Raw genomic sequence first — 27,447 nt, 5'->3', positions numbered from 1 at the left:
GCATGTCTGGTTGTGTTCTTGGCAGAACCCCCCTCCCCCACAGAAAGGTATGGGAGTTTTATATTTATAGAGCCCTGATCCATTCTGTTCGATTTCTTTCCAGGAACATTTCACCCCTCGTCCCTCCACAGACAGCAAGCAGTTGCTGAGGCAGCTCCTACAGCTGCAGCATCCCAATTAGTGCAGATGCAGTAGCAGTAGTGGGGCCATGAGGCTGGCATCTCCCTCTCGTCCCCCACCAGACTGATGTTCTGGCTGCTTTCTTTCTTTACTTCTGGGGTGATTGACCAGCTTTTCATGTGGATTGCTTATTTGTGTTTTGTCAACTGGTCATTTCCTTTGGGATATTAGCAAGGTTTTTCTCATTGATTTGTAAGGTCTGTCTTGATTGACTTGTGAATTTTGCACATTGAAGGGACTGGGGATTCCCACAGGACCCTTTGTCAGGCAGGCTGCTCAAGAATGGGCGCCTCCATTTCTATGGGGGACATTTTGCCACAAATCTGCATCTGATTGGGGTAGCAAAATCAGGCTTTGCAAGTGAAAGCAGGACCTGTCCCCATGAATCTGGGCAGTTGCCAATTTTAAATGTTCCCAAAGGAATGGTATTTGCCAGGGTGCTTCTCTCCTCTTGCATCCTGTCTTTATGAGCAAATACAGAATCCTGCTAACTCTCAGTGTCAGTGTAAATGCAGTCCGTAGGGAGCTCTGCCGCGGCATCCCAGGTGGGGGCTGGGCAGGCTTCTCTCTACAGTAGCCACAGCAGATGCTGACTCTGGAATTTCTCCTGAGCATTAATGTTCTCTCCCCTAATGGACTTGCATCTTCTTGAGGACAGGGGCCCAGTCTCTTACTGCATCGCCTGCGTGACCTCAGCCTCGAGGATGCGTTTGCAAGTGTGGTCAGTGCTTTGCTCTGGTGTCTGGTGAGCAAAGAAAGCTTGGCAGGCATGTGAGAAGCTTGTCCCCAGCTCCCACGGGCAGTGGTCATTCCAGGTTATTTCGGCTCAGTGAGGACAGAGCGAGATCTGGGGGAAAGGTCGGGGTTGGCTTCCAGGTGAGTGCCCAGGGGCAGCCAGCTGAGCCCTCTGCTTGGCAACACCTGGCCCCGCACGGCTTCCCTGGCCTGCTGTCGGGAGGAAAAGCCTTCTTCTTAAGCTGCTGCAGGAAAGTAGCTGAGAATGTCGTTCCTGCAGGCGGGTGGGGGATTTGCACAGGGGTGGGGGGACACGAGTGTGCACACAGTGGGCAGGGAACTTCAGCGCGGCTTGGAGTGCTTGGTATGGGCTGGGTTGGCAGGGCCTCATGGAGCAGGGGAGGCCGCCTGGCTCCTTGCCAGTCTCCTGGTGCCAGAGTTTGGGCACCCCTCCCTGGCAAATCTCTTGCAGCCCTAGCCTCCTGTCTTGAGGAACTAACTAGCCTCCAGCCAGGGCTCGTGGACAGGCCTGCTTGCACCTGGCCCTGAACGTGGGTTTGCTTTCCCTCCGCCCCTCCTTACTTTCAGAGTTGACACTTGGTGAATTTGTTATAGAGCAGCCCCTTTTCCCCCTAACAAATTTGGCGGAAATTTCTACCGTTGGGCCGTTCTACCGTTGGGTGATGACTCAAGGTGGAGGTCCTTGTGGCCAGCTGAGCACCAGGCAGAGGTGGCAGAGGCTGCCCCTGCGCTGTGAGGACCCCTGCCAGGAGGCTGCCCACAGATCGAGAGCCAGGTCTCCGTGGGGGAGAGCTTGCCATCTGAAGGACCCACGTTCTAATCCTAGGCCCATTGCTTGAGCCCATGTCACCCGAGAAGTCTCCATGCACCATCCCCTCCCTCATCTGTGAATGGACACAAGTGGGGGTGACAGGCCAGGCTTTATAGTGAAGAGGTGGTAGAATCAAGGGACAGGGGCTTTTCTGGGCACATTGTAGTTCTGAACGAAAATCAGCCGGGCACAACTGGCTTTGGTAGGCAGAATAATGTAATCCCCAGCCCCCATCCCCCCACGAATTCACTTGCCGATCCCTGTATACCTGTGAGTAGTATGTGTCACGTGACCGAGCGGAATTAGGTTGTAGTTGATACAACCTAATGTGATAGGGCCACTCTCATCCCGGGTCCCTAAAGGTGGGAGAGAGACAGAGGAGGAGGTCAGAGCCAAGGCCCGTGAGGAGTGACACTGCTGGTTGGAAGACCAGGGAACCCCAGCCACCTGTACGAGTTGGAAAGCTGCAGAGTGTGAACACCCTAGAGCCTCCAGAAAGGCATGCGGTCCTGCTGAGCCTCGGTGAGACCTGGCTGGGGCTTTCTGTCCCCAGAGCGGTCAGGTAATGTGTTTGTGCACATCTGAGGCTCCAGGCTTGTGGGGGCCGGTTCCAGCAGCCCCTGGAAACCAGCACAGTGGACAGCGAGTCTGATAGCAACGCTTAATGCCCTGCCTCTCGGGAGTGGGAGCCGAAGACTGGCAGAGGGACCTGTCCTCTTGGGTGTGGCCTTGCCAGGCAGCTCCTTATTTGGATGTGATCATGGATGATTGGGGCCACCCCCAGGCCTGCGGTGAGCTGGCAGGGATGGCTTGAGTAACCTGTGCGATCCCTGTGATAAAAGGTCTTGGGTAAGTGTCAAGTGCCCATTACCTCTCCCACTGACAGCCCAGCCTTGGACTCGGGGTGCCTGGGAAGGCAAGGGAATGATGCCTCTGGTATTGGACTCCTCCCCTCCCACCTAGTTTTAATTGCTGGCTTGTTGGAGTTTGGAGTTTCTTGAAACATCTTGGCAGCCTTTGAGGAGTGATGCGCTCCCCTGCCTGGCTCTGCCAGTACAGGGCCCACACCACCTTCTCCATCTTTCGTAGCCAAGTGTCCCAGAGCCTGCTGACAGGGTCCTCCTGAGCTGCCTGGGCAGGACCTGTGGCCCCTGCCCCACCCATGTCCTCTTTCCTGCCCTGCTCCGTCGGCAGCTGTGTGGAGTGGTTGGAGGGGATTGGCCTGACATGAAATCTGGTGTCAGTGTCCAGGGCCTGGGCCTGGCTGTTCCACTCCTGGAATGCAGGAAGCCACAGGGGCTTCCTGTCTTCTATCAGTGAACCCCTCCTTCCAGCTCTTTCTTATTCTGCATCTGCTGGAGCCCTCCTGTGAGCTTAGAGAATGGGAATGAAGGAGGTCTGCCTGGAGGAGGAATCCCATCTAATGGAGAGAAAGAAGTGGTTAAATGTTACAGGAGTTTGGGGGACTGGGGTGGTGGGCCCTTGAGACAAGGGCCTGACATTGTGGGGTGTTGACTGTGAGGGAGCAATGTGGGAAGCCACAGCAGAGGCAGTAGCTTTGTTCTTTGCAGTGGATGCAGGTTTTCATGGAGGAGATGGGGCTGATATATTCTGCTGTGTAGACAGACACCTGTGTTATTACAGATACAGAAACTCAGGCTCAAATAGATAAACCCTGGACCTCCTCAGTAGGTACAACACCCATCGTGGAGCCTTGAGGCTCATCTTCTGCAACAGGCCTGGGGTCATTTTAGAAGGTACCGCGTGTCTGAGGGTTTGTGTGCCTGAGTGTGCTTGGGTGTGTGTGTGTAAGACTTGGAGTCACGGTATAGGGTGGCTTTAAAGGTCTCAAGTCAGAACCACTCCCCTGTGTCATCAGCTGGGCCTGACAGGTAACTGGGCTGGGTGTGCGCTGCTCACATGAAAGGTGGGGCTCTGCCAGGGAGTTTTTGCCATACCCTGACCCAGCGGCCTCATATGCCCTAGTCCGTCATGCTCCAAAGCTCAGTCACCCAGAACAAGAGGCATGGCTGGGGATGCTGCCTGGGCTTGTGCTTTGGCCTAAGCCAAGGTCAAGTTGTTGGAAAGGTTTGGGGGAGGGGGAAGGAGACTCTGCTACCTGGAAGCCCTATTCTCTGCAAACCCCCTTGGCTCCACCCCCGGAACACCCCTGTGCTCCTCCAGGTAGAGGAGTGGGTGGTGAGGAATTTTGTGTGTGTGTGGGGGCATCATCTCTGATCTTGACCTGCCTATTCCTCAGCTGTGCCTGGGGCGGGCCAGCAAGCCCACATGGCTGGAATAACAAGGAGCTCTGCACTGAAGCTGCCGGGCTCTGGCAGGAGGTTGCACCGCGGTGACCTGCACTGACTTCCCTGCTGGTTCTGCAGCTCCCTTTCCTGAAAGGTCCTAGGCTGGCCTTTGGCAAAGTAATGCCCTCTGGGCTGGCCTTGGCTCTAGGAGGAGAATGAACTTTGAGGCCAGGAAGTCTCATTTTTCATGCAGATGTCCTGGGGGCAGGTAGGGACTAGCCCAGAAGGAGGGGGGTGTAGAAGGGGGCCTGGGAAGCTCTTCTCAGTTGCCACTCCTTAGAGGGTACCTCTTTTAATGTAAATGTGCCAGAGATCCCAGGTCTTCCACCCTGCACCCCATAATAAAATTACAGGCTGCTGTTTGCTGGTGAAGTTACGCTGCCTTCCCTGAGCGTGAGCAGCCCACCACCAAGCAGCGTGACGGGAAATGGAATAAAAGGGTAGTCAGTCCCGCTGGGTACTTGGGCTCCCTGTGAGCCATTCTGGCCTCATCCACTGATAATTTTCTCCTTGATTTTGATTGTAATTTGTTTTTTTTCTCTTAGTGTAAAATATTTATTTTGTTTAACAAAGAATTATATAGCACTTATTATGAACTAGGCAACTGTTCTGAGTTCTTTGCAAATATTGATTCAACCCGATGAATCCCATCCCCATGGGTGAGGCAGGCCTCAGACCTCAGGGCTGGTGACCTGTGGTGGCACTTCACCTAGAGCTCAGTGGGTTGAGGAGGGCTCAGGGCCTGTGGCTTTGACTCTGCGATACGCATCGTCAACCGTTTTAGTTCCACAATCCAGAAGTGAAACACTGAGTGTTCCCACAACTTGGGGCATCCTTGTGCGACTTTCTAGATGGTGTCTCCTTGTATGAAGTGTCAGAGTTTATTTGTTCAGTTTCTTGCTTTTTAGATCTGTAGTTTTTTTTTTTATGCTATTATTATTCTTTTTAAAAAAAACATTTATTTTATAGAAGAACCGGGGTATAGGCCAGAGGTGCGGAGGTGGAGGATGACAGGCTTTACCAGAGACAGAGTGGGGAGCAGAACAGGCAGAACTAACGAAATCCACTGCTGAGAGGAGCAGCAGGCCAGACAGGAGAGGTCTGCTGCGCCATGTGGGTAGCTCCCTGGCCGGGGATCAAACTCATGATAACTTGATAGTGCTGAGACTTATCCCTGCACCACCAGGGCGACCCCTGGATTGGTTGCTTTTAAAAAATGATCCTGTAGCTACACCTGTGCATCCCCACCCCCCTCCTTCTTTGCAGTTATCTTCTTAGTAACATGCTTTACTTGAGAAAGTTTGCTAAACTTGAAAGTTTAAACTTAAGATTTCTTGAACTTAAGTTTCATAAAGTCATTTCTAAAATTACTTAAAATTTCCTTACCTACAGCCACGAATTGGCTGTGTCCTCATCTAAGCACATAATCTGGCTGTGGGGGGTTTCCTTCTGGAGGAGAGATGTCAGTGGCTAGCATCTGAGGACAGTTTGGCTTGGGACGGTCAGGACAATGCCCACGAGCCAACAAGTTTGCCAGTTGTGCATCGATACTGCGATTGATTATTTAGGTGGTTATTAGCAAATCATGAGGCAGACATGATTATTCTTTATTATGAATAACAGAATAATGCTAATGCTAGCAGATATTAATTATTTAAGTCTCATTATTTTGTATTAAGCATTGTCTTGTAGACAAACATCTAAAGAGGAGCAAAGATCTAGGGACAATGTCAACCAGTTTCCAGGCACACTGGACTAGGCGCCTCTAGATCCAGTGACTGGTGTCCTGTCAGGAGAGAACACAGACACATAGATTCAGGGAAGAAGTCTGTGGGGAGACCCAGCGGGAGGCCCTGTGGCCCAGCAGAAGGAGAGAGGCATTGACTGGGAGCCATGGGGCGGGGGTGGGGGTGGGAGAATGGGGGGTGGGGGGGTGGGGCCTGGAAGAGGGCAGGAAAGGAAGGGTCCCTAAGCCAGCCAGACCCCCCTCCAGGGGAAAAGGTGGGTGGCAGAACGAGCAGGTCTCCCTCCCTTCAAGCATAGGCACTCAGCAAATATTTGTCGGTTGAAGGAAAGATGAATTACCCTGTGAAACTGGTTATTTCATTCTGCATGCCTGGGCCCAAGCTCGGGGTGCTTTGCAAACAGCTGCAAACATCTTCTCAGCTAGAGGAACCTCTTCCTCCCATTTGCTAGCTGCAGGGCCTTGAGAAAGCGAAGCAGCCTTGTGAAGTGCCATCCTCTCCTGGGTCATGGCAGTGCTGAGTATGATCATGCACGTAGAGCCCCGGTGTGTGGCTGGGCCCCCATATGTTACCACTCATTATTGCTGATGACTGGAGCCACAGTAGTGTTGTTGCAAACACCCTGCTTTCCATCCATCCAACCCTGGCCGCTTCCTCTTCCTCCTCCAGCAGTGGCTGGGGGCGCAGGAAGCTGGGCGCCCTCAGGGAGCGACTCTCTCAGGGCACCTGTCTTCTTCCCACCGTGAGGAAAAACCAGTGACAGGGGAGGAGAGTAGAGAGGTGAAATGTAGAGAAATGGTTTCTGAGAAGAAAAAAAAAAAAGAAATGGTTTCTGAGAAAAGGTGGCCTCACCAGGGTAGACGGGGCGGGGGTGGGGGTGGTGGGGGCTGGAAATTGTCACTCCAGAACAAGTGAGGACATTTTCATCTATCGTCAGTACATACAGCGGCCCTTCTGCTGAGAGGCTACCCAGGTGTTCTTGGGGGGCTGGCAAACCTCGGGAAAAATGTGGGGTTTGCTTGGTTGGGGAGGGGAGTAGATAGGAAAACTATTATAATCGCAATATCATTAAGGATAGGAGGAAAGTTCTGCTTCTCCACACCCCTCAGTATCTCACCCTCCCCCCACATTTGGTCTCACAGGTCATTAGGGTGCAGGAATTTGGGGGAATCATTGAACTTTAGCTCCACTACCCTCATACAATCCTGTTTACAGATTTGGGGAAAAGATGTCAGAGAGGTGATTTGGGCCCGTGTTCCCTGCGCCCTCCCAGCCCTGCCTCGCCAGGTCAGGAGCTTGTTGGCAGGGCCAGGCAGAACCAGGCCAGCGTGCTGGGCCTGCCGCTTCTCGCTGGAGGGTTGGGGGATGTCTGCACAGCTGGTGAGTCTCTGGTTCCTGGAAATGCTGGATTCTTGGTGCCCCAGGAGCTTTAATTGTCCAGAGGGGCATCGAGGGGAGTGTACTTCCCCTTGGTGTGGCCAGACGCCTGTCCTCAAGGACACGATTAGCCTGTTGATGCTTTTGGGCCTGCTCTGCCCCCAGAGAACATCTGCGAGTTCTAGCACCACGAGCTGATTCTGGAATGTCCCCGTCAGTGTATGAAAGTATATGCTTGTTGGATAACAGCCCCCTCCACGGGAGAAATGTAAAAAGTAGGAAGTGACCTTTCCGTGTGATGTCAGCCCTGACCTTTGGCAGAGAATGTTAATGGAAAGCATCAGAAAACCTGGCTTGGAATCCCAGCTTGACCTCTTTAGTTTGTGAAGGTCTCACCTGAGGGAGGAGCCCGCCACCTTCAAGGGCCTCAGGGGAGGTGCGGAGAGGCTCGATGAAATTATGTCCAGCCTGTCAGTGGTGCTCTCTGGGGGTCAAGAAGTCTTTTCCATCTCTACTTACTCTCCTAGAAGTCTAGATGTGTGAGAGCAAGAGACTAGAAGAGCCCTCCCCGTTCCGTGGCACAGTGCTGGCCGCATGGCTGAGGTGCCGCCCAACTTCTACCTGTTGGTGAGTGCCAACTTTGCTTTCCTGTGTGGAAGAGGTGAAGACATGGAACCGCAGACATCTAGTCTGGATGTCTGTGGTGTCAGGAAATCTGGTCTGTGTCTGGGTTTAGGAATGTGCTCCTTCCTGAAGGTTCTATAATGTTCTGGAATGTTGTAGAAGATTCTAGAAAGTCTGGACAGGTTCAGACCCCGGAGACCCTTGAAGATGCCCATGACACACACCCTGTTTCCTTTCAGTTTATTGAAAGGAATTCAAGAAATTCTAAGTGTACTGGGTGCCTTGTTAACCAAAGGATGGCACCTTCTCACCCTTAACTAATTTGGAAAATGAATTAAAAGCATATTCCTTTTAATTTCTGGAAGCACAGGAAATATTCAGGTGCATTCCTGACCGAATGATTATCATAGTTACTTTCGTGTAGGGGCGAGGGTCAGGTGGTGATGATGGCTGTTACTTATTGAGCACTTTCTCTGTACCAGGGACCTTTTGTGCACATTGGATAGATTATCTCCTTTATCCTCCAGCAGCCCTGTGAAGTAAGCGAGGGCAGTTGTTTATATCTGAGGAAGAGGGCGAAGCTCTGAAATGCTGAGTCAACCTGATGCGCTAGTGAGAGATGGCAGCTGCTGCAGATGGGCTGCTGCGACTCCGGAATTTGGTGCCTCTTGGCTCCACTCCCTTGGCGGGTCCTGGATTCAGTGTTGTCCAGGTTTCCTTTGGAATCTCTTACCATATTGCCTTAGAAACAGTCTCCACCATTCTGGCCAAGCACAGTGACTAACACACAGTAGGCTTGCAGTAAATGTGGGTGAATAGGCAGTGTGAACGTGAATATGACCAAGTAACTGCAGTACAGCAACCCCCCCTCTCCTCGGTTTTTGGGACCCTTGGTCAACTGAGGTCTGAAAATATTACTTACTAAATAAGATATTTTGGGGGGTGGAAGGGAGAAAAGGATCACATGACCTTTATTATGGTGTATTGCTCTAATTGCTCCATTTTACTATTAGTCATAGCTATCAATTTCTTTTTTTTTTAGATTTATTTATTTATGCATATCAAAGCTGGGGTACAGGCCAGATGTGGGGAGTGAAATGATTCACCAGAGACAGAGCAGGGAACAGAACAGGCAGACTGACTGAAATACACTGCTGAGGGGAGCAGCAGGCAAGTCAGGAGAGGTCTGCTGCGCCATGTGGGTAGCTCCCTGGTCAGGGATTGAACTCGTGCTGCACAGGCTGGGAACAGGTTCATAGGTTGCATATTAACCCGTGGCGCCACCAGGGAGGCTCCATAGATGTCGATTTCTTGCTGTGCTTAACTGATAAGTGTAACTTTCTTAGATATGTACAAATAGGAAAAAAACCTAGTGTTTGTAGGACTTGGTACCCTCCTAGTTCAGGCACCACTGGGAGATACAGAATTTAAGGATGGTGCAGTCACTCTCCTCAGAGAGTGGCTGCTCACGGCCTTCTGGGAAAGGACAGAGCCTGCGCCCTTGTAGAGCAGCCCAGCTCCTAATGGGATTCCTGCACCAGAACAGATGGGCCAGGGGAGGCGACAGTCTTGGGACTTAGAATCAGTGTGGTGGCCGCATGTAGCTGGGAGTGCAGGGGCAGAGGCCAGCATGCATTCAGCTGCGTGTCACGGGGCCGGGGGAAGATGGGTGCACCTCGCGGAGGAGGGAAAGGACTCTGTAAGATGAACAGCAGTTCACCCAAGGCTGACCAGCTGGAGGAACAGCAGGAGCAGCTGATCTCAAAGGCGCCTGCCGGAAAAGGAGCATTCACCCAGGAGCAGAGGCTCCCATGAGCTCTGCAGCACCCCTGCCTCCTGGTAACCCAAGGGACTGCTGTGGGTGGGCCTGAGGAGCTCACTGTAAATGGCCCCAGATGATTCTCATGCACACTCAGGTGTGTGTTCCATGGGCAAGAGAAGCCTCTGTGAAGCCGGTACTGAAACCTGCACGTGCAGGTGTCGTAAATATGGACACAAATGGCATGCAAATGGCAGTGCGTGTGTTTGCATGCATGCGTGCAATGTGTACACACGAGTGCATGCAGACCTGCATTTGCACACACATGTGTGCAGTGTCGTTATGAATGCTCCCTAGCACTGCACCCTCAGTGAGCTCTGGGGGCTTAATGACCTGGCCTGGATTCATTTCTGTACTGCTATTCTGACGTGTTGTTTTTTTTGAAGATTTATTTATGTGTACATTTGCTGGGGTGCAGGCCAGAAATGCAGGGGGTGAGAGGACTCACCGGAGACAGAGTGGGGAACAGAACAGGCGGATCTACCGAAATACACTGCTGAGGGGAGCAGCGGCCGAGACAGGAAAGGTCAGCTCCCTGGCGGGGGATTGAACTCATGGTGCAGTGGCTGGCGATAGCTTGCTAGTGCTGAGACAACCCCTTGTGCCACCAGGGGGGCCCTATGCCGATGTGTTTTTAATACAGTGAGTTTGAATTTCTACTTTCATAAAAATTTTTGGTTTCTTCTTTGAAATTTCCTTTCTCTCTTCCCTATTCCTTTCTTCCCCTAGATCACGGCAGTGTTGCTCATACACCCAGCCTCCCAGGCCCTCAGAAGCAGAGCGGATGGGACATTAGTGTGGTTGCCCTCTAGAGAGGGGGGCACAGTCAGAGGGAGGGGTGAGTGCAAGCCCCCCCAGGCTCCCCTCACCTGATAGAAGTTTTAAACTTTCCAGGGAGCCTTCGGGGCCTGTCCTGCAGGCCTGGATTCCTCGGTCTGCTGGAGGTTTTCTTTGCCCCCCTCCGCATTTGCCCAGTGTCCGGTGGGCAAGGGTGACTGCTGCCCAAGTTTACTTAGTGAAACGTGCCTGTGTGACTTGAAGTAAAGACCCGTTTCCGTGAAAGTCAGAAGTGCATTCCGAAGTCACGAGCGTGACCTCCCCGGAAGCTCAGCTAATCCAGGTTTTAAGAGGCCTTGGAACAAAGGTGTGATTATGGGAGGGGGGAACGGGCAGGTGCAGCAGGCTTGTGTGGTGGAGTGCCTTGGCCTGAGGAAACCAGCTGAGGAAGCGAACTCTGCCCCCCACTTCTGTTCAGGGAGCTCAGAGGTGCCCCAAGTCATAAAGCGAGGCTGGGGTTTGGTATGGTCATGGCCAGAGGGGACCTGCCTTAGGCTGGATCTGGGGTCACTCCTGCCCCTCCATAGCTGCACAGCCTCAGTCTAGAAGCCTGCCCTCCCCACGCTGCCATCTGGAATTTGGGGATCTGAGCCCTGTCTCTGGGGTTGTATGCATTCCTGGGGATGAAATGGGGGAATTACAAAGGGCCTTTCTGTGAGTGGTGATCATAACTGCTGGTTCCTGTCTTCCCTTACTCCTGAGCATCTGTCTTCTTTCCACTTCATATGCTCGCAGGGTCCACGCGACCCTCCCTGGACACAGCCCCAACCCCTCGGTGTGCCCCAAGGTCCTGAGGCACGTGGCCCTGCTGTTGGTTCCATCCTTCATGGGCTGTTGCTCACAGCCCTGTGTCTTTCCTGAGATTCACGCCCTTTGCAGCAGGCACCCCTGGGTGACCTGGGGTCTCCTCCCGAGTTACTTTCTTGGAGAACCTGCACGCCCTAGAATTTGGGGCCATGAAACTTCAAGGGCTGTTCCCTAGGGAATTGTCTCCCCAGTCATCGGTTGGTGGCTCAGTTCCATGGCATTTTGCCCCCTTTGTTCTTGGGGAGCTGACTGACATCTGGGTCTTTCCTGACCTTTCCCTGAGGGATTTTGGGGACAAAGGCAAACAGAAGGAACTTAAACAAAAAATCCAAACTGTGAAGGTTTGTCATTTGTGGAAGCAAAGTGTTGATGACTTTTCTCAGCTTGTTTGAATATCTTAATCACTTTCAAACCGTAAGGAGAGTAGAAGGGGAGCTGGTTCAAGGGCACGCTTTCTATTATGGAGGACCTACTATGTGGAGGGCTTTACACAGGCCAGTCCCCCAACTCTGCCAGGAAGCACCTGTTCTGCAGATATAACAGGTGGGGATTCAGACATTTGAAGTCCAGGTGTCCAGCTGCGTGGAGAGCTTGGAGCTGAAATCGTCACCCTGACGTGTCTGTAAAGCTGATCATGACTGACATGACTCCTCTGTGCCCTCTCTTCCCTACCCACTGTTTATCTGCTTCTCTTTCATTCTCTTAAAATTGCTACTGCTGTTCCGCTTTGCTCAGCCTCTGGTCTCATGACTGTGAGAAGCACTTGTGAGGTGGTGACCCTTTCTGACTGAGTGCTAGTGCTGCTACTGCTGTTCCCTTTGCTATGGTCTCATGAGTGAGAAGCACTTGTGAGGTGGACCCTGGTCTGTGACTAGAGCTGGGGTGTCCCTCCCTGACCGGGCCTTGCTGCCAGTGGGGGAGTGGGCATCGTGTGGGAAGACCCGCCTTCCTCCTGGGCACAGGTGGGGAGAAATGCCCAGGGGGCAGCTGGTAGGGGAGGCCATTCTCCCTTCCCATCACACAGCCCTGCTTCCGGAAGATGCTATCACTTGTCACTCGGATGTGGAGCCATGTGGAGAAGTGCGTGCATCATGGGCCACATGTGCGCTTAAGTTTTCCTCTCAGCATCCTTTTTTGATTTATTTACTTATTTTAGTGAGGTAACATTGTTTGCTGACACTGTATAGTTTTAGGGGTGCATGTTCACACCTCTTCGGATGTGTTACCTCACCATACCCGCCACCAGAGCACCCGTAGTCCGCCAGCAGAGCCTGTGGGGCGCCCCCTCTCTCTAATCTCCCATCCCATGGCCTCACTGCTACGGTCACGTTTCTAGGGGGTGTTTTTTTTTGTTCCTTTTGTTTTTTTCCCCATATTACACACAAGAGTGATGTCACCCCGTATTTGTCCTTCTCTTTCTGACTGACTTCACGTAGCATAAGCCCCTCAAGGCCTGTCCGTGTTATCGGAAATGGCAAGATTTACCTTTTTTTTAATAGCGTCTTTGGGTTCCATTGTGTATATAGTCCACAGCTTCCCACTCTGCGCCCCTGGCCTTGGGCACTCAGGCTGTGTCCACAGCTCGGCTATTGTGAACATGCTGCAGTGAACATGGGAGTGCACGCTTCCCTTCGGATCCATGTATTTGTGTTCTTTGGACAGAAACCTAGGAGACGGTGTGCTGGATCCTATGGCAGATCTATTTTTAATGTTTGGAGAAACCTCCCTCTGTTTTCCATAGGGGCCCGTCTTTCTTGATTGACGTGATTTTCGGCTAGTTAGTAGAGCAGCACTGAATATGAAACTATGATTCATCGCTCATGATCCCAGCCAGCATTTGCTGGCCACCGTTAGAGTTCCTTGGGACTCTTGCAGCCTGGCTGAACCCAAATGTCACCGTTTTTTAAGTGGGGTGCTAGTTGCTGTGCCTTGCACAGCTCTCAGCGGGGCTGCACGGTGCGGTGTGGGTGCAGGGACTGGAGCTAGAAGGGCTGGGTCTGTGGTTCATGTTAGTGAAGTGGGGTGACCAGGTTGGGTTTGAATTGTACAGAGCAGAATCCTGGCTGATCAGGGCTGCTGTCAGCGTGATGCTGAATCTGCCCAGTGTGGGGCAGGGCCATGTGTCAGTTCCAGGAACTCCAGGGGATGTGGTTTTTCATACCTTGCTTTTATTAAAGGTAAGGAAATACTTTCGAAGAGCTTAGGGAGGTGCATCCCATCTGGCAATGGACACAGCCTTGGGATTCACATCCTGGTTTAATTGGCCACCATTCCCAGCCCCAGGTCACCCCTGTACCCCAAATGAGGGCAGAGTGCATGGGAGCCTGGGCTAGAAGGCTTGGGGATTGCAAAGCAACTGTGTCATCCCAGCCCAGGTTGGGGAGACACTGAATTCAGCAAAGATGAACTGTCGGCAGGAGCACAGCTCTCGCTTCCATTAGGAGCATATCTGGATTTATCTCCTGGTGAGGTGGGTATCACTGAGAAATCATGTCAACACGGCCAGGGACAATGCTGCCCTTCCGTGGTCAGAACACGAGAAGGTGGAGCCTCATCTGTGGCATCAGTTTTGGGGACACCTGACCCCGCCATGCTGAGAGGAAGAGCAGGTGAGGTGAGACCAGTGGGGCCTACTGACCGCTGTTGTCTCCCTGGAGAGCTGCCCCTCTCCCCTGGCTGGGCAACTGTCCCCGGGCTGGCTGCAGAGGCCTCAGAGTTACATCTGCTGACTCGCTGGAACTAAAATTAATGGCATGACTGATGGCTGCTGTAAGAGAGGGAAAGAGAGAAAAACACACACACACATACACACACGCGTGCACACACAGAATTTAGGGGCCTGGGAGCAGAGGGAGGAGCTGCATGTGGCTGTGCACACGCTGGAGACACTCTGGCCTCCCCACAAACTGCTTCTCTCTCAGCACTATTGCCAGGGCCCCCAGAGCTGGCGTCCATGCTCTGTGCCTCGTGTCCCATTCACCAGTCTGGCCTAGGGTCGCCTCTGTCTCCCAGCTAAAGGAGCATCCCTCTGGGCTGCCCATTTTTCAGAGAAGTTTGTGTAGAAAGAGGCTGTCTGGGTTTTGGGTAGGAAATAGAGGCAGCCTGCTGTTTTGTTATTTTTGCCTCCAGGAATGTTCCATGACAGAGGAGGTCCATAGGTAGAATTACCTGGTTGAAAGGAGGGGAAGGAGATGACATGCTTGGGCCTGACCTGACAGCCTGGAGGTCAGAGGCCCAGTCAAGAGAAGGCCGTCGTTTCTGGGGGCCAGGATGTCCCCCACGTGTGCCGTGTTCCCCTTCTCCAGGGTCCCCCACACAGGGGCATCTGGGAGCAGCGGGTGTGACAGTGCACAGAATCAGGGAAACCTGGAAGCTGTGGGTTCCCAAGCCTTGAGGGGTGTTCTGGTGTCTTCTGTATTCTAGCAAACATGCTTTCACAGGAGAAACTAAGAAGCAAGTTTTTATTGCGATGACATGCACTAAAAAGGCACACACACCTGAAGCCCATGTACCCCACGTGGGGCGACGTCCAGTGTCCGATGAGTGAATAGAGCAGTATTTCAGAAGCCCCCATGCTGACCCCCGTCACCAGCTGCCCTTCTTCCCTGACCTCTCACGGCACAGATTACATCAGCCCGTCCATGTTAGATGCCAGTCGCACATGCAGGGTCTCCCTCCCTCTGACCTGTGCTCACAGTTGGTGTGAAGGACGCATTCCTGTACCGCCCGCGGTTGTCCGCCACTCTCCTTGCTCCCCAGTCCTCCACCGTGGGCGATGTGGATGGCCTTGGGGGCGTGTCCATGTCTGGTGTTCAGGTGAGCCTGCTGGGCACCGGCAGCCACGTGTCTGGGTGAGCATGGCATGGATTCCGAGAGCCAGCCCGTGCCCAGGCGTGGAGCTCATGGGACCTGGGGTTGCCTGATATCTGACTTTCCGTGACCAGCAGTTTCCTAAACCCCCAGCTCAGGATGTCTCTCCACCATGTGCAGGAGGACCAGGGCCACGTCAGAGCCAGTCCTGGGTGGGATTTATCCTTTTGGTTTTGGCCAGTCTGTTACAGAAAGAGCAAACGGCCCAAAAACCCCCCAGTGGCAGAGACCGTGACTGCTCCTGAGAGGGGAGAGTGGCTGAGGGTGTGGCTGGAGGTCCGGTGCCCGGGCCCTGCATCCTGCATTCTTGCCAGTGGAGCCCACGGTGGCCGGCCCTGCCCTTGGTCAGGGACCACCGCCCGGCAGCAGTAATGCCCAGCAGACCGTGCAGTAATTCTTCCCCGGGTGACGGAGCTGCAATGTCCCCAACCCAGCAAAACAAACCTGGCCTGGGACTTGCCTGTGGGCCTCCATCAATATTTAACAGGCTCTGCCCCCCTTCTCCTGGCGGCCATGAGCCGGGGCCAGTACTGCCCTGTGCTGTTGCCAGGGACCACTGTGGCCCCCCTCCTGCTGGGGGAGCTGACTGGCACCGGGTGCTCCCCTGCTTTCCAGCTGGAGCTCTTGGTGGCTTAAGGAGGAGCTGGTGGAAGGGGGGCAGCTCTGAGAGTCCAGCCACAGTCCTCCCTTGGGCGGCGGGAGGCCTCATCACTCAGTACGTGAAATGCTGGCTGACTGCTTGGCAGCATGTGACATGCCCATGACCACTGTTACCTGCCAGCCTGGTAATCCCCCCATTTTGCAGATCAGGAAACTGAGGGGTAAACACTTCCCCAGAGGAACTTAATCAGTAAATCTGGTAGTTTGACCTAGAACTGTATTTAGTTTATTTATTTATGTATGCAAGAACTGGAGTGCAAGCCAGAGGTGGGGGGGTGGGGGTGGTGGCGGGGGGAGGCGGTGAGAGATTCACCAGAGACAGAGTGGGGAGCAGAACAGGTGGTTCTACTGAAATACACTGCTGAGGGGAGCAGCAGGTGAGACAGGAGAGGTCTGCTGCGCCTTGTGGGTCAGCTCCCTGGCCAGAGATCGAACGTGCTGCAGTGGCTGACAATAAATAGCTTGATAGCGCTGAGACTTTAACTCCTGCGCCACCAGGGAGGCCCACGAATGAAATGTTTTAAATGCTCCTCTGCTTTCTCTCAGGGATGATATTTAGGCACTTGGGCTTCCTGCTAATCCTTCTTTCTGCCGTGGAAGAGTCGTGCCAGGCAGGTTTAAAGGGACCAGACGCGCTCACCTGTGGAGCACGTGTTGGGTCCAGGTAGAATTCTGTCATTTGTAGTCGTCACTGGAGTCTGGTGTTTCTGGTTGCCTCCACGCTGTGTCCAGCCGCTGGTTTCTGGCAGTGCAGGGCTGTGCTGTGGGGCGCCCGGCTCCAAGCACCCTGCACAGACTTGGCTCATGCTCTTGCTTCTGTCCATTGACATCTTTCACCAAATTTAAAATAACTCAGCCGTGTTTTCACCAGGCTTTTGAACGTTTGCCCTGTTCTCTTCCTCTGGGACTAACATTACATGTCCCATCGATTTTCTGATATTGTCCATCAGGTTCCCGAGGCTCTCTTCGTTTTTAAAATAAGTTTTTCTTTGTTCTTCAGATCAAATAACTTCCATTGCTCTCTCTTTAAATCCACTCATTCTTCTTTCCTTTCCAACGTGCTTTTCAGTGCATCCAATAAGTGTTTCCGTTTGGCTTGTTTTTTAGCCCTAGAATTTACATTAGACCTTTTTATTGTTTGTCTTTCCTTGCTGAGGTTTCCTGTCTTTTCATTCACTGAGAATATATTTTCCTTTAGGTCCTTGAGAAGAGTCGTAAACGATGCTTTAAACCTTTTTCTGCTGATTCCAGCCACCGCGTGGCCTTGGAGACAGCCGCAGTCTCCGTAAAGTGTCTTTATCTTGGTTGTGGGTTATATTTTCTTGTGTGGTTTTTGTTATTTGGTGATTTTTTTTGCTGCATCACAGATGTTATAAATGTCTTTTGTTCCTCCAGGTGTATGGTTTTATTTTCAAGGTAATTAACTCAATAAACTCAAATTCCAAACTCTCTCACTTGCAGTGGGCATCAGTGAAAATTTCTGTTTATTTCTGCATTTTTAACAGGCTGTGTACCAGCTTCATTCCGAGGGCCCTGGGTGCCTGGGGAGGGGTTTATACTTGGAAGTTGGGGTCCCTTCTGGGCATTTCTCCTGGAACTTCTCCTTCCATCCTCAGTTGGTACTGTGAGCCCAGCTGCCTTGATGCTTCAGCCATGACCTATAGGGAGAATGTCATTGCAGTGCTAAGCTTCCTGCCTCCCAAGTGTCCATTCCCCTCCAGGATGACCCTGGTTTTGGTTACTCTGTGCCTTGAGATGGCTTTCAAAGAGATTTTACACACAGTTTATTGTAGTTATGAGACTGCTAGTCTAATAGTTGCTACTCAGCCACTGCTGAAAGTGAACTTTTTAGAAACACTGCCTCTCTTAAGCGAGGGTGTATCTCCGAGTCAGACCCGACCTGGGTGGGACCCCAGCGCTTCCCCTCTAAGTGTGAGCCTTGGGAGCGTCATCTGTAGAGCAGGCAGGTGGTGGGACCACGTCTTCCTCCCTCAGGAGCTACTGCAGTGAAGCATGTGGGATAACGTGTTATGCACTTAGCATCACTCTGTTACCCGCAAAGACCTCCTCAATAGGTGTCCCCTGCCAACCCTAAAAACAACAGATCTTGGTGTGAACCTCATGTGGCTGGGGTCATTTTTACTTTTGCAGATGAGGACTGTGGATACTCAGACATTGTAAGGAGCAGTGAGTGCGCATTGGAATTTTTTTTTTTAAGGAAGAAAGCATGCCTTACTATTATTTTATTTTATTTTTTTATTTTATTTATGCATACAAAAGCTGGGGTACAGGCCAGTTGAGGGTGTTTGAGAGGATTCACCAGAGACAGAGTGGGGAGCAGAACAGGCAGACTGACTGAAATACACTGCTGAGGGGAGCAGTGGGCGAGACAGGAGAGGTCTGCTAAGCCATGTGGGTAGCTCCCTCGCCGGCCGGGGTCTTGAACTCGTGCTGCAGAGGTTGTGGATAGCTTCATAGGTTGCATCTTAACCCCTTGCACCACCAGGGAGGCTCCTCTTTTATGTTTTTTATTTTTAATTGACAGGTGTATGTGCAAGTGTGTGTCTGTGTGAGTGTTTGGGGGCAGGGATGAATAGGTAGGTACCTTGATTTACATATCGACGATGGATGATCCCTGGTTACTGAGAGCCTTAAACAGAGCGTGGCTGCCTGTGGCAGTCATGTGGACAGAACAATGGTCTCCCAAAGATGTCCAAGTTCTGTTCCCAGCGCCTGTAACTGTTACCTTACCTGTCAAAAGGGACCTTGCAGGTCTGATTGAGGATCGGGGCCTGTGTTAGGTGTGCCCAGGCAAACTATGTGGGTACTAACAAGTGGGGACACAGATAGAAGAGTGAGTCAGAGAAAGAGGTGTGGGTGGAGCAGGGTCAGAGAGAGGCTGTACTGCTGTATTTGAAGACAGAGGAAGGGAGCCATAAACCCAGGCATCAAAGAACAATTTCTCGAAGCTAGAAAAGGCATGAAGCTGGATTCTTTGTGGAGACTCCATAAAGCAATGCAGCCTGCCAACCCTGTGCTGGTAACTTGGTGAGATCCGTGTTGGACTTCTGCCCTCCAGAACTGTCAGGAGATGAACTTGTGTTTGTTATACCATTCGGTATTTGAAAAGTTGTTATTGCGATCATCGTCACTGGTAATGGCAGTTGGTGTGATGGTCAAACTCATGGACTTTGGGGTCAGACTGCCTGTCTTTAAATCCCCGGTCTGTGACTTTTCTAGCTGCGTGAACTTGGGCAAGTTGCCTAATGTCTTAGAGCCATCAAGTGTCTCATCTTAAAATTGGTTCACAGAAGCTGGAACGTGCAGGGTCAAGGGGTGGGGCAGCTGAGAACTCTGAGCAGGTGAGCTGCTGACCTAAGTTTCAGCTCCAGCTGTTCCCGGGAGTTTTCCAGCCTGGTCTCACAGAGATGAGTCGGGGTATGGACTCAGGCCCAGACTGTTGGGGCTCAGATTAGGGCTCCACTCTTACTAGTCTGAGCAGGTAGTTCTCTGCACCCTGTTTCCTCATCTGGGAAATAGAGGCAGGAGTCCCAGGGTGGTTGGGGATCATATCAGAGGTTGAACAGGCTCTTGGCAGGACGGTGGGTCATTGTCACTATTGGGTGCGGTGACTGCTGCCTGCGGTCCTGTGAGCTGTGGGTGGATTTGTTCTTTAGATTCGGCTAAGTACCGCCCTGGGTGACGGAGACAAGTGTCCCTGAGGAGCTGAGAGGCCGCTGCACCCCAGCAAGGTGCTCAGGAATGGCTGAATGGACAGAAAAGTAAAAGGCCTAGGTTCTGCCCTGAAGAGGCTCAGGGTGCAGCTTGAGGCTTGGAGGCCTGCCAGGGTCTTCAAAAAGAAACAAAACAAAGAAGTGTTTCCGACCAGCTGACCCGAAACCCTCTCAGCTGGAGCCTTGGGAAGGAGTCCTGAGCTGTGTGCCAGACCCGCCTGTGCCATTAACTCCTCGAGCCAGCCCCAAAACTTTTTGAAAACTTCTATCCTCGGCTTTAGAGTGGACATGCCCTAGCCCGGGCCACACTACCGAGATAGTTCTGAGGAACCCTGAGAAGTAGAAAGTTCTGCCATCTGAGAGGTCTTGCGTGCCAGTGGGAGGCCACATCCCTAAGACTCTTAGCACTCCCGCCTCCGCACAGCTGTAGGGACTGACTTCTAGTGAGTTCCTGAGTATAGCAGGGTCAGCTCTAAGGAAGGAAGGGAAACTGACTATTGCTTTGGGTCTGTGCTTGTAACGAGGTCAACTTTTCTTCTTCTTCTTCCTAGGCCTGATCTTTTGACCAGAAAGGAATTACAAAGACACCCCTCCTGATGGCAGAGCCTGTCAGCTGCATGGAACTTCCTTGAAGGATTTTTAGAGGCAGCTGGATTTACAGTGATATTTGGCCACCTGGGGAAGGAGCTGGTGGAAGCATTGTCTGGATTAACACACCCTGCACGTTTGTGGGGTACTCAGGGAGGCCCTGGCCGAGTGGATGCCTGCAGCCTGGAGAGAATCTGTGGAGGAACACGGAGGATGGGGGACCGGAGCTCGGCCTTGTCTGGAACAGAAGTGACTGGTGGGTCCTGTCAGCCCTCCGGGACCCGCTCCCCTGAAATGTAGGGCCTGTCTCAGATATGAGCATGCGCCCCCTGCTTGTTCTGTCAAGCGATCACCTGGGCTGTGGGGCCCACTGGCCTGGTGTACACGTGGGACGCAGCTGCCCTCGAAGGAGTAGGGAGGTGGGGCTGGGCTGGGGCTGGGCTGGGGCTGGGCTGGGGCTAGGCTAGGGCTGGTGCTGGGGGCACAGATGGAACTTGAAAGGTGCTTTTGGGAGCTGCCACTGCCCCCCAGGCCGATGTGTGTCATGGGACATGATTTACTGATTTTTCTGGCTTCTGTGTGTCTCCGGCTGGTGGACTGTCAGCTCCCAGGACACAGCCCCCCTGGGCTGGCTCTGTGTCTGGAAGGCACAGCATCGTGCAGGGTCCTCTCTCCCGAGCCTTGCTAATGTGTGAAGACAGAGGGCGGACAGGGATGGTGGCACAGGGCATGGCTTCCTTTTTAATTCAGCGAACATTTATTGAGTCTTTGTAGTGTCTTTTTGACTAGGTCTTCAGACATTTTTGTTTTTTTTATGAAAGATTGACTGCTGCAGCAGATAGGAGACTCCAACTGTACTGACTAGACATTAAGGAGATGTGCAGACATTTAAAACAATGCTGCTTAGTGTTTTGAATGAACTCCGAAGCACACGGAGATTACAGGATCCTCGCACGACCGCCTGTGTGCCTACCACCTGACCTGTCTCCGTGTTGGCCTCAGATGTGTTTAAGGAATCTACCCGCTGCACACACACTTGCGCCTCCGTGTCTCTCCCGATGTCATCCGCCTTCTTCCCCTCAGAAGTAATCACTTCCTCAGTTGGTGTCTGTCATCCCCGTAGTGGGGTGTGGGGGGCCTGGTTTCCCGGCTCTGTGTTCAGGTGTAGAAGCCCAGAGTGGGGTGTAGGCAGGCCCCTTTGTGGCCGAGGCCTGAGGTGACCCTCCTCTGGGCCCACGGTGTGTGCGGTGGTGGATCCCTGGCTCCTCTTTTCAATAGGGGTGAAGTTACTCCATCCTGCGCAGCGTTGGCATCAAGGATCACAAAATCGAGGGTCCTGTGCTGGCCCTCAGCATGGGGCCTGGCCCCCAACCCCGGTAGGGGTCACTGTTGCATGGGGAGGACTTCTGGGAAGGAGAGGGGTTGTTTGGGCCTTGAAGTCCTGAGCAGAGCCAGGCGGGCAGTGCTAGACTTTGCACCGGGCACTGCTGGTTGGCGTGGACAGATGGTCAAGGGTCACAGTCCCCGGGCCCATGGAAAGGCCGGATGGCAGGTCAGCAGTAGACTGGGGACAGTGCCTGGGTCAGCTGAAGGGAGGGGGCAGCCCCACTTGGACCTGGCCGGGGAGGGCCTCTGTGGTTCCTCAGTGGACAGCAGGACTGGCCCTGGGCTGCGTGGCAGTGGGTAGGGATGTGGCCTCAGCCTGGGCCTGCCCCCAGGACAGTGGAGACTCGAGCAGCTGGTGGCCCAAGTGCTGAGGTCACCTGCGGCCACCTGGCTCTTGGGTGGGGCCTGAGGCTTCATTTTGATTGGGTTCCCAGTTCCGCGCGTCTTGAGCCTCCTCTCGGAGAGGCTTCTCCCGGAACCAGTGCCGCTCTGTCACCTCGCAGAGTCTGGTCACTGCTCCTCGTGGGTTAGAATCGGATGTTCATGCACCAGTCATTGGTTTCCTGTCTTTCTCCCGCACTTGAAAGGCATCGCTCTGAGGCCAGGCGATGTACTGTCTTGCTCAGAGCTGAAACACACAGTAGGCATCTTACTCATTTATTCATTGCGTCTTAGTAATAGGAGCTGGGAGACGGGACTGGGCTGGTGTGGGTGAGGGGCTCAGCTGGAAACATGAGTGGGGGAGAGACCCCGGACAGTTTCTGCCTTCCCAGGTTCTCTGCACCCCTTCTTGTCTTCGGCTCCCCCCACTGTGGCGGTTGTACCTCACCTATCACATGGCCACAGCCCCGTTCTCTTTTTATCCGTTACTCCCTAGAACAACCTCATTGTGTTGGCCTGTTATCTCCTGCTCCTGCTCCTCCCGGGGGGGCTTGGCACCAGAAAGGCCTTGGAGAAATAAGCTCTCCTTGTCTGCCCTTCTGACCACTCTGAGCCCCTGCCTCACGGCGAGCTTAGACTCATGCATGGAGATGGAGAAATACCTGGCGTGTGTTAAGCCACACTTTGTGCGGGGCTGGTGGCAGACATCAGCCCACTGCATCCCCGGACAGACCTGTGGGGACAGTGCTGTTAGGACAACCTCTTCTCTCTTGATAGTTGTGGTAACTGGAGCACGGAGAGGCGAAAGAGGGCTATCCTGGTTCTGTCTGACCCCTGGGTCACTGGGCCATGCTGCCTGGAGCTGAGAGGGCAACCACTCCCTTTTTTGGCCTCCTGGTGACTGTGTGGCCTTGGGCAGATGACTGCCCTTCTCTGGGCCTTGGTATCCTGATTGGTAGAGACACTGACTGATTTCTCTGCTGAGTTGGACACTTGTGAGTGAATGGAGCACTTTCACACCAGCTGGGCGACAGATGTAAGTCAGGGCACTGGCAAACTAGACCCAGCGCCCCCTGGACTCATCAGGTAGTTGGTGAGCAGGGCTGCTGGTGCTGCTGGTGCTGCTGGTGCTGGAGCTGGTGTTGCTGCTGCTGGTGCTGGTGCTGGTACTGCGGTGGTTCTAGGGATGCTGCTGGTGATATTGACGCTGCTGGTGGCTGGTCCTGGCCTGGTGCCATGTTCTGGTACTGAGGCCCGTGCTTGCTGCTGGTTCTCCTGGTGCTGCTGCTGCTGTTTCTTGGACTTGTGTTGCCGCCTTCAGTTCCCCTTTGTGTTGCACAGGTTTGCAGCTTGCTTCTAGCACACAGGCTTGGCCTGATCCTTACCGCTTACCAGTCTGACTCTCGTTGCTAGGAGGAGTCCTGTTACCCAGACTGCCACTGGAGCAGGCCCTACCTGGACTTACTTATGGGCCCCTGTATGATGGACGTCACAGCCTCTAGTCTGGGGCTAGGGGATGCAGCCCTGCCCACCACCTCCACAGACACCCACATCAGCATTCCCCGAGATGGCTAAGCGCCGGGCCCTTGGGGCTCGCAAAGGGTGACAGAGAGTGGAGGCTGTGATCAGTCTCTAGTCTGAGTGGAGACCAGGGCTCCTTAGTAAACAGCTGTGGGGTTGCCCACTGTTAACCTGGCATGTGCCTGTTAACCTTCCTGTGCAGGAGGCGGGCATGGCCCTCCACAGAGGTCTGAGAAGCCGAGGTTCAGAGAACTAGAACACCCCCAGCCCATCTCTGGGGAGGACGAAGCAGGAGACTCCAGTCCCTCTGCCTTCAGCTTCCTGCTGGGCCAGCGTTTTGAATATTCATGAGCCAGCAAGACTGTCAGGTTATAGAGGAACAGACTTTTAAAAAACAGTAATTGTTTTTATTTAACTTGAATTAAACTCGGAGAACACCACCGTTGGCACACGGGGCCTCTGTTCCTGCAGATGGGACTGCTTAGGATGTAGATATTCTGCAAAAATATGAAGGTGTGACAGCAGGTGGACATGGCCCTCCGGCGAGGGCTGCATTTGGCACGTGGGTCCTCTCTCTTGTTTGTGGTACTTGTGTGCTCTGGCCACATGACCAGAGACAGCGCCTGTCAGCCTGTGTCCCAGGCCCCTTCACGCCGGCCTTGCCGTCTCAGTACCCCCAGGCCCAGAAGATTCGCGGTGAAGTGACTGTGCAGCTCATGCTGAACTAGCTTGGAAACAAAAATCCCAGGCCCGCGTGCTGTGTGATCTGTAGTTCTGCATCTGGTGACTGGCCTCAGCTCTGCTGGCTCTTACATTTATTGAGCACCCCGAGTTTTCCAATCAACCCCTTTAAAACTCTCAGAGTAAATGATGAAATAGTCAGTATTCCCACTATGCAAACGGTTGATGACTCATTCACTTTTCCTCATTCATTTCTCCTCAATAAATTGGGGATAATAATATTCCCTTCCCCGTGGGTTTAGCGTGAGAATTAAATAAGAGAGCATATTGAAGGGATTAATTCAGTGCCTGACGTAGAATAAGCACTCAGGGAATATTAGCTATTTTTTTTACATAAAATGTTTGAATGGAATCAGGAGATCAGAACATACAGGCACATAATATTGAGGATGAATTCATTACTAAAATTTAACATTAAATTTAACTCACAGCATGCTGAGTGCATGCTATTTGTGTCTGAATCAAGGATTGGCAAACTATTTCTATCAAGGGCTGGCTAGTAAATATTTTCAGCTGTGGGGATCATGTGCAGTTCTGTCCAGACTTGTCATTTCCGCCGCGTCTGGAACGCAGCCAGAGACGATATGTAAGTGAATGGACATGGCTGTGTGCCAATAAAACTTTATTTATAAGAACTGGCAGTGGCTCCATAGGCTATAGTTTGCCCCTTGATCTAAATGAAGGAAAACTGTTGTCTTTGGAAAAAAGAAACTTCCTTTTGGTCAGAAGCACTGAAAAAAATCTGTTCCAAGATGCAGTCTTTAGGTGAGGCTTGATAAGCAGCATCTGGCCAGGGTCGTCCCTGGGCTTTTAGGGAAAGTGTAGAGGAAGCTTCACCCGCTAGTTCTCTTTTTGTGCATTTAGCAAACCTCTCTCAGGGCCTGCCGTCTCCCCACTGCTCTCTTGACCCAGATACAACCTAAAGTTGCAGGGATCATCTCAGCGGTGGCTTGGGGAAGCCACTTTAGGGCGTTTTCAGTGGGGTGCACTGTGGGTGCCTGAATCACACTCAGGTTTCACTGCTAATTTGAATGGCAGGCCTGGGCCCCATGCACAGCCCTTGGGGGGGGGCTCTTTTACGGAGTAGCTGGGAGCTTCATTGGGGGTCCTTGGCCCTCTTGATTGATAGCTGCACTCATTGGGAGATCGTGATCCCAGGAGCAGGACACAAGCTTTACTGCCTCATAGCTGTGTGTCCTTGCCCTCCTCCCTAGACCACGCTGAGCCTTGCGTTCTTCATTGATAAAGGGGGACAACACACCTGCACCTCAAGTTCTTCCCTCAGTGCTGCTGGCTGGTGTTTCTCTCTAAACGTACTTCCTCCTCCTGGGGCCTGGAGGGAGCTGACCTCACCCCTCCCTTCCCTTAGGAAGCTGTGTCCTGCCTTTCCCAGCTGGAGCCTGTGGGTGTGAGGCTGGCAGCCCCCTCCTTCTGGGTGAATGTTCCTGTAAGAAGGCCTGAGAAAACACTGGCCTGAGGAATTCCAAAGTTAATGAAGGGAGCAGATTCCAGGAGGGTCTTGGTTTGACCTCCCACCCTTTCGCCCGTGCCCTGCTATCCCTGAGTGAGTTTGGAGGCAACTAGAGGTTTATAGCAACTGCACCAAAGAACTCTCACGCAGGGGGGTGGGACCATGACCTTGGCTCTGGAAGCCTGAGCCAGGGTGGGCGCGAGAGAGCCTCTTCTGATTAATGGGAGAGAGGCCCAGGAGCAACCGGGACGGGCACGGCAAGGCGTACTGGGAGACAACGAGCTTCCTGGAAGAAGCGGGGGGGGGGGGGGGGGTGTGATTCTGTCATAGGAGGAAATAAGGAAATGTGAGAGAGGCTTGAAAGCAAAGCCAGTTGCCTTAAAGTAAAAAATGAGAAACTGCTTTTTTGTTCCTCTGACCCAAGAGGTACACTCAGATAGGGAGATTGGGCTTTTGTTGACTGGAGTTTCCCCTGTCCTCCCCTCTCCTCTCTAGATGTATTTATGCATACAGGAACTGGGGTACAGGCCAGAGGTGTGTGTGTGGGTGGGGGGCGGTGAAGGGATTCACCAGAGACAGTGGGGAACAGAACAGGCAGACTGACTGAAATACACTGCTGAGGGGCGCAGCGGGCGGGACAGGAGAGGTCTGCTCGCCATGGTTAGATCCCTGGCGGGGGATCGAACTCGTGCTGCAGAGGCTGCGCGGATAGCTTCATAGGTTGTCTTAACCCCTTGCGCCACCAGGGAGGCCCGACACTGTTTATTTTTGACTCATGAAACCTTCAGGAAAAGGCTTTGGAGACCAGCCATAGACAGGACATATGGTGGCTTAGGATGCTGAGGCCAGAGAGGGCAGCGCGGTGGCCATTGAGATGGCAGGTGCACCCAGTGAGGTGTGTGTGCAGCTCCAGGGCTGGGTCGGATGGTGGGCCCGAGTGGCAGTGGAGCTGTGCTCAGACCCTTCTTGCAAGAAGGGTCCTGGCTGGGAGGTAGCTCCAGGGCTGGGCCGGATGGTGGGCCCGAGTGGCAGTGGAGCTGTGCTCAGACCCTTCTTGCAAGAAGGGTCCTGGCTGGGAGGTGCGATAGTTCCAGCAGTGTGGGGGGAGGTTTTCCCCAGGGGGTTCCCCCCCTTCCTTTCTTTGTCAGAGGGTGGATGAGCTGATAACTGGTCTTGCAAGGCAGTTGCTTGCTGGGTGAGGGTGGGGGTTGAGGGATCCTTCCTCCTAGCCATGTGTAATCTGCCACCATCTACAACTCGTATGGGGTGAGGGGTTTTGGGGGTGGGGGGCCAGCTCCGCCTATTACCAGGAATTGCCAGAACCCTCCCCTCCCCCTAGGAGGCTTATCTCGCTCCATCCAGGGAGCAGCTGCTCCTGGTGAGGTCTCTGAGTCACCCAGAGGTTTGGGACTGGGTTTAGCAAGAGTTAATACATAAACAAATAAACGGTAGTCAGGGCAAGCCCCCAGCTTTCTGCTCACCCAAGGGCACCCGAAAATCCTGGGTGTGTGTTCAGGGGGCATGAGGATGCTCATTTTAAGAATTTTCCTGATGGACAAAGATACCAGGAGGTTGTGGGGGGCAGGGGGAGACATGCTAGAAAATGCAGGACCATTAGAGTGCCTGAGCCTTCCTGACTGTGTGACCTTGGGGAGGACATTTTTGCCTCTCTGGGCCTTTGTTTGCCCTTTGTGAGGCAGGCTCTTGTGAAAATTAGCTGACCTGAGGTGTCAACCCTGGTGGGTTGCTGAGCCTGAGTCACAAAGTTGATGGCCCAGTTTCCAACTGTGGAGTCAGAGTCAGCCCAGGCGATTCTGCACTCCTGGGGTT

General features: G+C 53.0%; 1 long non-coding RNA gene across 7 annotated transcripts in view; it reads left to right on the top strand.

Moving 5' to 3' along the window:
- LOC119238026 (uncharacterized) overlaps positions 1 to 27,447 on the top strand; it is a 288,679-nt gene that overhangs the window by 69,901 nt on the left and 191,331 nt on the right. For all 7 annotated transcript variants that reach the window (XR_008550557.1, XR_008550556.1, XR_008550555.1 and 4 more), the window contains one exon: positions 20,081 to 20,373. This is a non-coding gene — a long non-coding RNA (uncharacterized LOC119238026). The remainder of the gene's footprint in view (positions 1 to 20,080; positions 20,374 to 27,447) is intronic.

This window comes from Talpa occidentalis, unplaced genomic scaffold (genome assembly GCF_014898055.3).
Source record: "Talpa occidentalis isolate TD23 unplaced genomic scaffold, MPIMG_talOcc4v2.1, whole genome shotgun sequence".
NCBI classification, from domain to species: domain Eukaryota; kingdom Metazoa; phylum Chordata; class Mammalia; order Eulipotyphla; family Talpidae; genus Talpa; species Talpa occidentalis.
The sequence above is the reverse complement of the archived record's forward strand: the minus strand, read 5'-3'. Positions and strand labels throughout refer to the sequence as shown.